The sequence below is a fragment of the Rhinoderma darwinii genome, chromosome 1, assembly GCF_050947455.1.
Source record: "Rhinoderma darwinii isolate aRhiDar2 chromosome 1, aRhiDar2.hap1, whole genome shotgun sequence".
In the NCBI taxonomy this organism is placed as follows: Eukaryota; Metazoa; Chordata; class Amphibia; order Anura; family Rhinodermatidae; genus Rhinoderma; species Rhinoderma darwinii.
This window is the reverse complement of record NC_134687.1, coordinates 407803822-407819339: the sequence shown is the minus strand read 5'-3', so window position 1 is coordinate 407819339 and position 15518 is coordinate 407803822.

The following is a 15518-nucleotide window of genomic DNA, read 5'->3' as shown; positions in this document are numbered from 1 at the left end:
CCACTTTGTCCCCTGGGTATGCCATTACTGTCTCCTGTATGCGAATGTCAATTCCCCAGCTTTGATCACCATATGGTAAGAAAATGGGATACACCAAAGGTTCTAATTTTGGGTCAAGAATGCTGATTCTTGTTTTTCTATTGGTGCTTGTACCTGCAAGGCAATGAACCAGTAAATCATGGTGGAGTGAAGGTTCATCCTGAATAATGGCCATTGATACATATTCATTTGAGCATCTTTAATATTCTGTTGCTCAACCTCATAGAACATTTTACATGCTTCTGCAAATAGATTATTTTGTGTCCTTATGTACTTAGGCCCTGTTCACACGGAGTATTTTGCAGGCAAAAAAATCTGACTCAAAATTCCATCTGGAATTTTGAGGCAGATTTTTACCTGCCTGCACGCCGTTTCAGCGCCGCGGGCATAAAATTCAGCGAAAAACACTTTCTCTGCCTTCCATTGATGTCAATGGGAGGTCAGGGATGTAAACTCCCAAAGATAGGGCATGTCGCTTCTTAAAAATCAATGTGAGGCGTTTTCGGACGTTTTTTTGTGCATTTTCCGACGCGGTTTCAGCGTAATAAAACGTGTCAAAAAACTCCATGTGAACTCCCCCCTTAAGGTTTACAATAGATCTTCATTGCAACCTGTAAAGGGAAGTGTGTCCACCCTTTAATGGAGATGGAGGGGGGGGTATGTATATATATATGTATATATATATCTTAAAGGGAATGTGTTGTTAGCAAAAAATGTATTTTTTTTTTTAGTTAAACAATTAGTGTATAGGTGATTAAACATTGTTCTAATTTTTTTTATTTTTTTCACGAGTCAGGAAATATTATAAATTGGATTCAATTGGATTCTAATTTATAATATTTCCCATTGCTAGTCACTAGATGGAGCAATTCCCAAAATTGCAGCATTGCATGTGGTAAAGCAACCACATTGCTTTATGTTGCAAAATTGGGAAAAAATCCCTCGCTCTAGTGAGCTCTCAGAATCCCCCCCTTCTTTATCCTGGCTAGTGCCGGGAGAAACGAGGGGATTGAACGGTCTAACCTCCTACACTGTGTTTCGCCATTTTTTGAGCTAACACACAGTGTAGAAGGTTTACATACACTAGTAAACACACAGTAAAACACGAACATACATAGAAATCACTTACCTGCTCCAGTCGCCGCCGCTCCCTCCGGACCGTCCGCTCCGTCTGCTGCCGCTGCTCCATGTGCACAAGTCCGGAAGCCGCGACCGGAAGTAGTAATCTTACTGTCCGGCCGCGACTTCCGGTCCACAGGAAAATGGCGCCGGACGGCGCGCATTTCAAATTGGACTGTGTGGGAGCGGCGCATGCGCCGTTCCCACACAGACGGCGTACACCATAGTGGATGGAACGGGCCCCGTTCGCAGTCCCTATGGGACTGGAGCTTCCGTATTCCATGTCTGTATGTGTCGTTAATCGACACATACAGAAATGGAAAAAAAAATGGCAGCCCCCATAGGGAAGAAAAAGTGTAAAAATAAAAAAAAGTAACACACAAACACACAAATAAATACAAACGTTTTTAATAAAACCCTAACATCAAACTGATATAAAAAATTTTTTTTTGGTGACACTGTTCCTTTAATGTCCCATGAGCCAGGTCTGTAGAAACACAGGCCTGGCCATGGGAACCTACTTATAACAGGACAGTGACAATTAGTCACTGTCCTGACTTGATGATCAGGGAGGGAGACAGGAGATACCACCTTTGATCTCCTGTCTCCACACACAGCAGGGGGTCGGAGAGGTAACTGGGGATGCATCCTGTGGTGCACTTGTTTAGACTTGCCCCCCCCCCACGCGCTCATGAGCCGGCCGGTGATGTCATAGCACCACGCCAACACATGTGAGCTGGGCGCGAGCAGGACTATTGTGCCTGCGCCTGGCTCAGGAGCGAGCGTGCTGGCGGGGACACATGTGAGCCGGGCGCGAGCGGCACTATTGTGCCTGTGCCTGTGGGGTTTAAATAGCCCTGCGCCGGTACATTCGCTCTCTGTTTCCTGCTCCCCGGCTCCACCAATGGACACCTCTCCTGGTCTCCTCTTCCCTCATCGTCTTCTCTTCCCTCGTGGTCTCCTCTTCCCTGGCTCACCGCTCCACCGACGTTCTCCAACGATCCCCTGGACAACGAACGCTAAGTATCTTCTCCCCCTATACAACGAGCTAATAACTATACCTCCCCAGTAACCCTTTCCTGCAACCCCCACATTACCTGCACATTCCCATACCCCTGGTTAACCCTTTCATCCCTAGCAACCCTTCCTATCTGCAGTAACCCTAGCTGTCCCTGTTAACCCTTGCTGCCCTAAGTAACCCTTGCTGTCCCTGAGTTAACCCTTGCTTACCTGCATATCCCCTGGTTTACGTTGTTAACCCTTTTACCTGATTAACCCTTAGTGTACAGGGATAGTTATTGCTAGGTGGGAGTGGGACAGAAATAGTGAGCGCGTATTGTATTGTAACCGTATTCATATGTATGTTTAGGTAAGTGGGTGGTGGTATAACGTAGGATTGTGATACTGTGTTTATACTGTACTACGTATAGTGTCAGTATACTCAGTATATATGAATTTGTTATATGTATTGGGGTATACTGATACTATACGGTGATCAGTTACTGTGTTTGGTGTATTTTATATGTGTAAGTGTGATTATTGTTAGTAATAAATATTACCTTTTATTCACTATACAATTGTATTTACTGTACGGTCTTATTCCCTTGAGTAGCAGCAAAATATTAGATCAACGTTAGTATAAGGAAAAGGTAGGAGAACTAGGCATATCCCTAGTGACCCTGATTATAATGGAGGTAGTAATAGCGGGTGACACGAGTAGGTGAACCCCACCATTACACCAGCCCTTTAACATATGGCGAGCCGAGGCCCAAACTGTTGTCAATTTATTTCTGTGTTTGGTACAATAAAATTGTGTTAAAACGTGAACTAACATAGGCGGAGCGGCGTGGTCAGGTAACGTAAGTACACGGTGAAGAATTGTTATACTGTGTGCCTAGACCTTTGAAGTTCAAACGAGTAACACTATTTTATTTAAGCCTTAATACAGGATACAATTGGAAGCAGCAAACCTAATGGTTTTTTGTTTTTTTCAAGTTATTAACGTCTTTTATTTTGCTTTACGGCGTGCTGTTATAAGCGACGAATCGTCGGGCGATCATACAGAAGAGTCGACGTCAGTCTTCTTCAGAAGTCCAGCTGGTCAGGAAAGGCCGTTCCAGAAGGAAAAGGACCTTTTTCAAAGCAGCAGGGGACAAGGAGGACAACGCAGACGGAGATGACTTCTAGAACAGTGAGTATGGATTTCTCCACACTTAAACACCTCGCCAAAAACAGTACATTCAATCCAATAACACCCATTACATATAAGTCAGTAGAACTGCTGTGGTCCACTTTATTGGACCAGGCTTACGCACACGACAAGTTATGCATTAGCAAGACACGTTTTTAACAAAACCTCCAAACGGCTCCAAATGTTGGCAAAGTTAGTGTATACACTACCGTTCAAAAGTTTAGGGTCACTTAGAAATTTCCTTATTTTTGCAAAAAAAGCACAGTTTTTTTCAATTAAGATAACATTAAATTAATCAGAAATACACTCTATACATTGTTAATGTGCTAAATGACTATTCTAGCTGCAAACGTCTGGTTTTTAATGCAATATCGACATAGGTGTATAGAGGCCCATTTCCAGCAACCATCACGCCAGTGTTCTAATGGTACATTGTGTTTGCTAACTGTGTTGGAAGGCTAATGGATGATTAGAAAACACTTGAAAATCCTTGTGCAATTATGTTAGCACCACTGTAAACAGTTTTGCTGTTTAGAGGAGCTATAAAACTGACCTTCCTTTGAGCTAGTTGAGAATCTGGAGCATTACATTTGTGGGTTCGATTAAACTCTCAAAATGGCTAGAAAAAGAGAGCTTTCATGTGAAACTCGACAGTCTATTCTTGTTCTTTGAAATGAAGGCTATTCAATGCGAGAAATTGCCAAGAATCTAAAGATTTCCTACAACGGTGTGTACTACTCCCTTCAGAGGACAGCACAAACAGGCTCTAACCAGAGTAGAAAGAGAATTGGGAGGCCCCGCTACACAACTGAGCAACAAGACAAGTACATTAGAGTCTCTAGTTTGAGAAATAGACGCCTCACAGGTCCTGGCAGCTTCATTAAATAGTGCCTGCAAAACGTCAGTGTCAACGTCTACAGTGAAGAGGCGACTCCGGGATGCTGGCCTTCAGGGCAGAGTGGCAAAGAAAAAGCCATATCTGAGACTGGCTAATAAAAGGAAAAGATTAATATGGGCAAAAGCACACAGACATTGGACAGAGGAAGATTGGAAAAAAGTGTTATGGACAGACGAATGGAAGTTTGAGGTGTTTGGATCACACAGAAGAACATTTGTGAGACGCAGAACAACTGAAAAGATGCTGGAAGAGTGCCTGACTCCATCTGTCAAGCATGGTGGAGGTAATGTGATGGTCTGGGGTTGCTTTGGTGCTGGTAAAGTGGGAGATTTGTACAAGGTAAAAGGGATTTTGAATAAGGAAGGCTATCACTCCATTTTGCAACGCCATGCCATACCCTGTGGACAGCGCTTGATTGGAGCTAATTTCATCCTACAACAGGACAATGACCCAAAGCACACCTCCAAATTATGCAAGAACTATTTAGGGAAGAAGCAGGCAGCTGGTATTCTATCTGTAATGGAATGGCCAGCGCAGTCACCAGATCTCAACCCCATAGAGCTGTTGTGGGAGCAGCTTGACCGTATGGTACGCAAGAAGTGCCCATCAAGCCAATCCAACTTGTGGGAGGGGCTTCTGGAAGCATGGGGTGAAATTTCTCCCGATTACCTCAGCAAATTAACAGCTAGAATGCTAAAGGTTTGCAATGCTGTAATTGCGGCAAATGGAGCATTCTTTGACGAAAGCAAAGTTTGAAGGAGAAAATTATTATTTGAAATAAAAATCATTATTTCTAACCTTGTCAATGTCTTGACTATATTTTCTAGTCATTTTGCAACTCATTTGATAAATATGAGTGTGAGTTTTCATGGAAAACACAAAATTGTCTGGGTGACCCCAAACTTTTGAACTGTAGTGTACATTTGAGGACACCATTTGGAAGCCAGAACATGCTAAGACAATTGCTGACACAAGAACGGCAGTTGAAGTGGCCACAGGCGACTTCCACTGCCATTGGTGTGTCGAAAACATCAAGCAAGTATACACACTGGAAACTCAGCTACAAGAAGAGGCCCAGTGTACAGCCCAGAGAGGCAAAAAGATTTGCGTGTTGGAGGATAGGCTCTCGGACAAAGAGACTTATTTTTCCGACATGGACACAGAGCTTCTCAGATTGTACACTGAGATAAATTACTACAAAAATAGGACAGCATCCATGGATGCAATGATAGAGACACTCATGGGTCATCTAGCTGCAAAGTTGCAAACTATTGCGAGTTTGCAGCAGACCATTGCTCAGATGTCCCGGCCTAGTACTAACGGCATGGGACCCTTGCCCATGAAACAGGTTTGCGTTTCGGGAACGGCACAGGGGGAGACAGCGGCAACAGCGCCACTTTTCCCTGAGGATCACAGATCCAACAATCCGGGTTCAGATACTAGGGTACAGGTGGAGCGGATGTTGACTTTTTCTCCAACACCCTTGGAGAATAGACGAAGTAGTCGCCTCCACGGAGAGGACTCCACATGGGAATTGGGCAGCGAATGGGATACAGTACATACCGCTTCCAATCCACCACCTCATAAATGACAAGAATTTTATCGCCGCTATAACAACATGGAAAGGATGAACTTCTTGTTGAGGATCTGTAAAAAGATCCCAAAGTATGATCCAAGTGTAGATCCGTTTACGGCATGCAATATTTTTGAGGGCCATTGCAGAAACTATTCCGTGGCCCCAGAATACCGCATGGAATTGTTTAAATTATGGTTACCTATGCACCTCAACCAGAAGTATGAGGCAACGGGGAGTACATATCCCAAAAACTGCCAATTTCTTGATAAGGAAGACCGCCTTTCAATACTCATGAAATTGGCAACAGGTCACCTAGGTGTCACTCCAGAAATCCTTACAAAGTTCAAACCTTCCATACAGGATGAGCCTTTGACTCTCTGTGGTCGGTTTGAAGCAATGTACAGGAAGGTTACCAAAGATCAAATCTAAAAAAAAATGAAGAGGCAGCACTCCAAGGAAATTTGTGAAAAAAAGTGGTATGTTTATTCACCCCAGACAGGCAACGTTTCGATCCGTCTCTATGGGATCTTTGTCAAGCAGCTTTGTCTTGACAAAGATCCCATAGAGACGGATCGAAAAGTTGCCAGCCTGGGGTGAATAAACACACCACTTTTTTTCACCAATTTCCTTGGAGTGCTGCCTCTTCATTTTTTGGGGATTTCATTAACAAGGGTTCGTAGCCTCAACCTAGGAGGCCTGCACCCGCTGCTGTCGCTGTGCTGCTTTACTCTTTTTCTCATTACCAAAGATCAAGGTATGGGAGTTTCACAAGGCATGGTCCGCATGTTTGTGGAAAAATTTACATAACTTGACACTGCAATACGGATGAGTGCAGCAAGGGAGCCATCGCTCATTGATGTAGCCATGATTATCGAACAGTATAGACTAGGATATACTGCACAATAAGAAGACCATAAAAGTTAGAGAGCTTGTGGATGTAAACGTTAAATCGCAAGATCAACGTGGACATCATGCTAAGATATACCCATCTCTGCATCCCACAGCCCCATCATGGAAAAAGTCAGGCAGCATATGATGCTTCCTGTGTTTACAATATGGTCACATGAAAAGGAACTGTTCTAAACTGATACGCACGAAACGTACCTACCCAAAGAAGAATGCCAAACAGGTCAGGGAACACTTAGGGAACGGCCAGGGGCATTTACAGGCGCAGACAATGAAACGTGTGGCTGTTGTAAATGCTCCAGACAAAGCAGGTAATGGAACGCTAAGGGCAGAATCTCCCAATTCAGCACAGAACGCTCCAGTGGACAAATTGCAGGTGGCAATTTGTTCCACAGAAGTACCCACTGGAAGTCTGGTGCAAATCAACTTAAGGGTAGGGATCCCTAAAGATTTGGCTCCAGTATGTCATATCATACTGGATTCTTCAGGGAGACCCCACATTAAAGCCAAAATAAAAGACCAGGACATGAAGATCATGCTTAAAGAGGCTCTGTCACCAGATTTTGCAACCCCTATCTGCTATTGCAGCAGATCGGCGCTGCAATGTAGATTACAGTAACGTTTTTATTTTTAAAAAACGAGCATTTTTGGCCAAGTTATGACCATTTTTGTAGTTATGCAAATGAGGCTTGCAAAAGTCCAAGTGGGTGTGTTTAAAAGTAAAAGTCCAAGTGGGCGTGTATTAGGTGCGTACATCGGGGCGTTTTTAATACTTTTACTAGCTGGGCGCTCTGAAGAGAAGTAACATCCTCTTCTCTTCAGAACGCCCAGCATCTGACAGTGCAGATCTGTGACGTCACTCACAGGTCCTGCATCGTGACGGCCACATCGGCACCAGAGGCTTCAGTTGATTCTGCAGCAGCCTCGGCGTTAACAGGTAAGTCAATGTAGCTACATCGACTTACCTGCAAACGCTGATGCTGCTGCAGAATCAACTGTAGCCTCTGGTGCCGATGTGGCCGTCACGATGCAGGACCTGTGAGTGACGTCACAGATCTGCACTGTCAGATGCTGGGCGTTCTGAAGAGAAGAGGATGTTACTTCTCTTCAGAGCGCCCAGCTAGTAAAAGTATTAAAAACGCCCCGATGTACGCACCTAATACACGCCCACTTGGACTTTTACTTTTAAACACACCCACTTGGACTTTTGCAAGCCTCATTTGCATAACTACAAAAATGGTCATAACTTGGCCAAAAATGCTCGTTTTTTAAAAATAAAAACGTTACTGTAATCTACATTGCAGCGCCTATCTGCTGCAATAGCAGATAGGGGTTGCAAAATCTGGTGACAGAGCCTCTTTAAAGAGGTAAACTCAAGCACTCCTTAGGTTAATTTGCAAAGAAGTGGTTTTATTTAGAATAAGGCAATAAATAATAAAGTTTTGGCCACAATTCGGCCTTTGTCAAACACTGCGGATTAAAAAACAACATAGTAAACATAAATAATTTTGCATGATAATATGAGGATAACATAATAGTAGCTCATAATAATGATCAAAAGAAGAAAAAGAAAATAATGAAAAAGAAAAGGAAAAAATGGCTAGACCATCCCAGGACTAGGAGTAACAGTGTATAATCGCTCATATACAGATATAACATTTATAGTGTTCTCCTATAGATATAGATAAACATATCTAAAATGCTGTTGTTAGGGAAATAAATCAGGAAATATTGAGCATGATAGAACAATCATAGCAGCAGATATACAAATGCAAAGGAATCTTGTAACCTGAAGTGAACTAGTATATGTAGCAGAGTCTGTATGGTACTTACCTATTGCCGCTGGTCAATAGAAAATAATGTTGGCATATGACGCTAATTGTATAAGGTACCTTGTACCATGGGTATGCGTAACGAGGGGAATTAGGGTATGGTACCTTAAATAGCAGATTTTCGGCATCGTGACCGGATGTGTGGATGTGTCCATTACCTGGAGACTCTATGGTTGAATAGAGACTCTATGGTAAGAGCGCCGGAGGTTCGCGCATGCGCAGACACGGTCGCGTCTTTTTGAAGGAATTCTAAGTATACGCGCATGCGTGCTGCTGGTTACGAGGTGCAGTCATGAATAGGGATAGGATAATAATACAAAAGGTAAGGTATTTAGACGATGTATTGAGGTATGGACCACACCAATGTATAGGAATTTAGAAAAATGTTTAATATGGATGTATGGATGACTAAAGATATTATTTTAATAATATAAAAAACCTGTTAATTTGAAAAAGCCTGATCATTTAAAAAAAGGATACCCATGATGGTATTGAGAGGCGGCAATAGGGACCGATGGATATTCAGCGAGCCTGAGGGGAAAAAATAGAAGGATGTTGGTATATTGGAATATATGGAGAATTATAGAAAGCTGTATATATCATAGTCACGATTGAGGCCACGTGGTGTAAGGCATTGTAGTTTATGAATCCAATAGGCTTCTCTCTTTTTCAGTAATTGGATTCTGTTGCCTCCCCTTCTTGGTTTTGGTACCTGTTCAAGGACCTGAAATTTTAGTTGTGTAATGTTATGGTTTGCATGATGAAAGTGGTAGGGAATGGGTAGTAGAAGATTTTTGCAGCGTATAGTGGATTCGTGTTTCCCAATCCGGTCACTGATGGTTTGTGTAGTTTCCACCACGTATCCGAGACCACATAGGCATTTTATAAGATAAACAACATATTTGGAGTTACATGTAAGGGTATGTGCACACGTAGTGACCAAAAACTTCTGAAAATACGGAGCTGTTTTCAAGGGAAAACAGCCCCTGATTTTCAGACGTTTTTTAAGCAACTTGCGTTTTTCGCTGCGTTTTCGCAGCGTTTTTTACGTCCGTTTTTGGAGCTGTTTTCATTGGAGTCTATGAGAAAACGGCTCCAAAAACGTCCAAAGAAGTGTCCTGCACTTCTTTGACGAGGCAGACGAGGGATCCCAGATTAAGATATCGAGACAACTCTTTTTAAGAACCCCCAAAAAAGGCACATTCCCATGCTTACATTGTGCACAATCTCAAAGGAGACAGGATACATCACCCACACACAGGTAAAACTTTTCCTGTCAGAGACTTCTTTACATGTAACTCCAAATATGTTGTTTATCTTATAAAATGCCCATGTGGTCTCGGATACGTGGGGGAAACTACACAAACCATCAGTGACTGGATTGGGAAACACAAATCCACTATACGCTGCAAAAATCTTCTACTACCCATTCCCTACCACTTTCATCATGCAAACCATAACATTACACAACTAAAATTTCAGGTCCTTGAACAGGTACCAACACCCAGAAGGGGAGGCAACAGAATCCAATTACTGAAAAAGAAGAGAGAAGCCTATTGAAATTTATAAACTACAATGCCTTACACCACGTGGCCTCAATCGTGACTATGATATATACAGCTTTCTATAATTTTCCATATATTCCAATATACTAATATCCTTCTATTTTTTCCCCTCAGGCTCGCTGAATATCTATCGGTCCCTATTGCCGCCTCTCAATACCATCATGGGTATCCTTTTTTTAAATTATCAGGCTTTTTCAAATTAACAGGTTTTTTATATTATTAAAATAATATCTTTAGTCATCCATACATCCATATTAAACATTTTTCTCAATTCCTATACATTGGTGTGGTCCATACCTCAATACATCGTCTAAATACCTTACCTTTTGTATTATTATCCTATCCCTATTCATGACTGCACCTCGTAACCAGCAGCACGCATGCGCGTATACTTATAATTCATTCAAAAAGACGGCGCCCTTACCATAGAGTCTCTATTCAACCATAGAGTCTCCAGGTAATGGACGCATCCACACATCCGGTCACAATACCGAAAATCTACTATTTAGGTACTATACCCTAATTCCCCTCGTTATGCATACCCATGGTACAAGGTACCTTATACTATTAGCGTCATATATCAACATTATTTTCTATTGACCAGCGGCAATAGGTAAGTACCATACGGATCCTAGTTCACTTCAGGTTACAAGATTCCTTTTCATTTGTATATCTGCTGCTTTGATTGTTCTATCATGCTCAATATTTCCTGATTCATTTTCCTAACAACAGCATTTTAGATATGTTTATCTATATCTATAGGAGAACACTATAAATGTTATATCTATATATGAGCGATTATACACTGTTACTCCTAGTCCTGGGATGGTCTAGCCATTTTTTCCTTTTCTTTTTCATTATTTTCTTTTTATTCTTTTGATCATTATTATGAGCTACTATTATGTTATCCTCATATTATCATGCAACATTATTTATGTTTACTATGTTGTTTTTTAATCCGCAGTTTTTGACAATGGCCGAATTGTGTCCGAAACGTTATTATTTATTGCCTTATTCTAAATAAAACTACTTCTTTGCAAATTAACCTAAGGAGTGCTTGAGTTTACCTCTTTAATATTTACAGGGTGGGAACCCTACCCAAAGCACCCAGAAGAACTTGCTGATTGCCACAGATTTTGATCAACATTGAAGATCATGCTTGACACTGGTGCGGAAATTTCCAGTACAAATGTCAAACATGATCTGCACTCAGACAGCCCTCAATGTGTTGTGATCGGATTTGATCACCAACAAGGGGGGGGGGGGTGAAAGCCCACAGGATAGATTAAGTTGTGGTTCAGATTGCCAGATATGTGACCCTGAAAATCCCAATGTGGTATTACACCGGCTCCGACAACATCATCGGAACCGATGTAATGACACAAAATGGATGGATCATTGACCTGGCAAACTGCATTGTGTGGAGGTGCCCTAGACAATCAAAGGTATGTGTCATACAACGGCATTGTCTGGGACCACCCCTACCTATGGTTGGAAACACAACTGACATCCTGGAACACAAATGGCCAGAGGTTTCACACAACACAGACCTTGAGCCTATTGTGTACGAGCACCCTATGGGCTCAGGGCAAGAATGACTGCGGGAGAATGGTTGGCATTCAGTTGGACATACAAGGGCCAGACCCACCACCTCAACGACAATACAGTTTTTCCACCCGAAGCCACACAGTCAATAATGGATACGGTCCAGGACTTGGCAACAAGGGGAGTGGTCATAGAGGGTAATTCAAGATGCAATAACCCTCTATGGCCAGTTAAGAAAAAGGACACCAATGCATGGAGGCTAACGATAGACCTCCGGGTCCTTAATAAATACACCCCCATGTCTGCACCTATGGTTGCACAAACTCCTGACATAATGGCAAGGATAAGCGGCAAAAGTCGCATATTCTCGACAATTGATGTTGCAAATGGGTTTTTCTCTATTGAGATAACTGAGAGTTGTAGGTACAAGTTTGCCTTCACAGTAGGGAACAAGCAGTACATGTTTTGTGTACTCCCCCAGGGATTCCATAGTAGCCCTACATATTTTCACCAGGCATTGGCGACCGTACTGAGTGTATTCTCACGGCCAGGATGCCTGCTGCAATATGTAGACGACTTGACGACTTGCTCCTTCATACAGAGACCATGGAAGAACACTTGGCTCTGTTGAGGGAACTGTTGGGACTCATAGCCCGGCTGGGCTCAAATTGAGCCCTCACAAGGCAAACCTTTCTAGGACAGAAGTGACCTTCCTTGGTGTCCAGATCTCTCATGGAGCCAAGGGCATCATGGCGGCCCGCGTGGAAGCCATGGTGAAACTACCCAGACTGGGCACTCTACAGGACTTGCGCAAGTTCCTAGGAGTAGCAAATTTCATGATAGAGTTCATAGAGGATTTTGCAGCCAAAGCAAAACCCCTATATGAACTCCTCAAAGGAGAAGAATCCTCACTGAAGGACTGGTCTGAGGCCCAGGAAGAGGCCTTTTCTACTCTGAAGAGACACCTCTCTTGTGCCCCAGTCATGGCCACCTCGCACCCTGAGAGTGAAATGGCCATACAGGCTTATGCTGGTACAGAGTCTATCTCGGCGGTCCTACTACAACTGGTAGGATCCGATAATAGACCTCTGGGATACTTCTCCAGGCTTCTTTCACCTGTTGAAAGAGGCTTTGATGAGTGTGCCAAGCAACTGGCAGCCCTACATTATGGGTCAAGATGACTGAGCATATTGTGGGCTCAAGCCCCTCACTATACAGATTCCGCACTCTCCATTAGTCCTGCTACTCAGGGATACGCTCCCTGGAGTCTCTCAACAGAGATTTGGTAGGTGGATAATGGACCTGAGTGGACGAAGTCTGACAGTGAATCATAAGGCAAAGTATGTTCTGTCTCAGTTGTTAAATACAACGGGAACTGAACATGACTGTGGTCAACCCACTATGACCGCTGCCCTACAAGTGTTCAGGACAACTACCCATCCGGATGAGAGAATTATCTTTGTCGATGGCTCTCGCTTTCATCTGGATGGTACCTATGTGACAGGGTTTGCTGTTCTGGACGAGACCACAGGTACCCAGAGTCTTGTCAGGTTGCCAGGTCACCTGTCAGCACAACGGGCTGAACTGGAGGCTGTACGAGAAGCCCTTCTACTTAAGCCTCCAGGGAATCGGACCATATATAGCGACAGCTCATATGTGGTCCGATCCCTCACGCTTCACCTGGAAACCTGGAAAATACAAGGGTTTGTGGATAGCCAGAACAAACCACTAGCCCATGTCACCGTCCTGAAGGAGTTGTGGGAGTGGGGCATGGAACATCCTGGAGAGTCAGCTATCATAAAAATCCCAGCACACCAGAAAGGGGATGATCCCTTGGTCCTGGGAAATAACATGGCGGATGAATCCGCCAAATTGGCTGCAGTGTCTGGGGTCTTCCGAGAACCAGACACAGAAAATTCTCCCGCATATCAAATTGCAATGTGCAGTGGTAACCTTAAGGATGGTCCCGTGTCATTTGAGGAGGAACAATCCAAAGATCCTTTTTTAATGACATACATCACTGATCCACAGGATACTTGGTCAATCAGACAGGGTATCCTATGCTATGGCTCAAGTGCAAACCAACTTCCCCTGCCAGTGGTCCCGCAGCATCTGCAAGCAGAACTGCTGAGACTCAACCATCAGCTGTTAGGACACCCTGGTCGGGATAAACTCTTGTCGCTCTTAAAGGACAAATTATACTGGCCAGAAATGTCCAAAACAGTGGAGGAAGTGATTCAACAATGCCTGCTGTGTGCCCAAGTTAACCCCAGAGGCCCAGCTCTAAAGCTGGTATTGCAGCGGGTCCCTCCAGCAGAGGGACCATGGTCTGCAATATAAATTGATTACATAGGACCATTACCGGCAGGTAGCTGTAATTGTCGCTATGCACTGGTGGTTGTGGACGTCTTCTCCAAATGAATGGAAGCCATTGCAACACCAAATGATACAGCTGCCACTACTGCTCGAGTCCTTTGGGAGCAGGTTCTATCACGATGGGGAGGGCCCCGAATGATAGAATCGGACCGGGGAACTCACTTCACTGGCAAGGTGATGAAAGCACTTTGTGGACTGTTGGACATAAAGCAGAGATTTCATGTGCCTTACCATCCCCAGTCCGCAGGTATAGTGGAGCGAATGAACTGCACCATCAAAACACGGATTTCAGAAGCACTGCTGGAAAAAGGTACCTTGTGGGTAACCTCCCTCCCAGCTGTGCTTATGGGTATCAGAGGCACAGAGGCATCTTCAACAGGTATCACCCCATTTGAGATCATGACGGGTCGCAAGATGCCGCTCTGTTTTCCAAACGAGCCTCAGATATCTGAACCTATGAAGGATGCCATTGTCAGGGATGTGTATCTCCAACAGGTTCAGCAGAACCTGAAGGAAGTGCTGCCACACGCAGAGATCCAGATGCAAAGACCATATATACAGGTGGAGACTCCCTTGCCCTCTGTAGGTGATTTGGTAAGGGTAAAGATGTTCTGCAGGACTGGGCCCTGGGATGCAAACTGGGAAGGACCCTACCAGGTCCTAGAGGTAATGGGTGAAACCATGCTGAGTGTACAGAGGCCGAAAACATCCAAAAAAGGGTCACATGGACGACAAACAGTTTTTTGGATCCACATCGACCAAGCAAAAGCCACCCAAGCCTCCCCAACTCAATAACGTACAGATAGAGTTGGATGACGGGGGGGGGGGGAGTGGTAGGTCGAAGGTGGATGGCAGAACAGACTATATATACATTGTCGGGTGATAAGGGAAGGCATGTTAAACACATTATCCCTTAGCAGATCTCAGAACGAAGGAACATCGCCGAATCGAAAATCGTGAGGGGTAGTTACCACATGAAAAGGGTATGTCTCCAGTTTGTGATGCTAGTGGTAAGCATGATTTTGGCGGATCCTGGCTCTTCTGGGGATAGTTTTGAACCCACATTAGGTACCGATGGCCTTATAGCCATAGAATATTTGGAAGGTAGAGTGCTGTAACCATACAAAAACCTTACATTTAAGCCAGGGCAGTGGTATTTGTATGGGTTCCAGAGAGAGGGTTTTACCAGTGCTGTAGTTCAACACTATACCGCAGTGGAAAACGTATCCGCCATACAACATGACTTGCATGCTCTATGTCTCAAGGAATATAGACATTTCCGGGACTCAGACCTGACACCTACTAAGCCTTTGAGATGGGTGTCAAAGGATCCACATTTGCATCCTTACAGGCAAGTGACGGCTAATACAACAAAGGTGTTGTGCACCAGGGAAGGAGTTCTAAGTCCTGAAGATGTCTCTGGGGCAGAGTATAGCGGGTGGTATATCCTTACAGCCATTTTTCTGAGTAC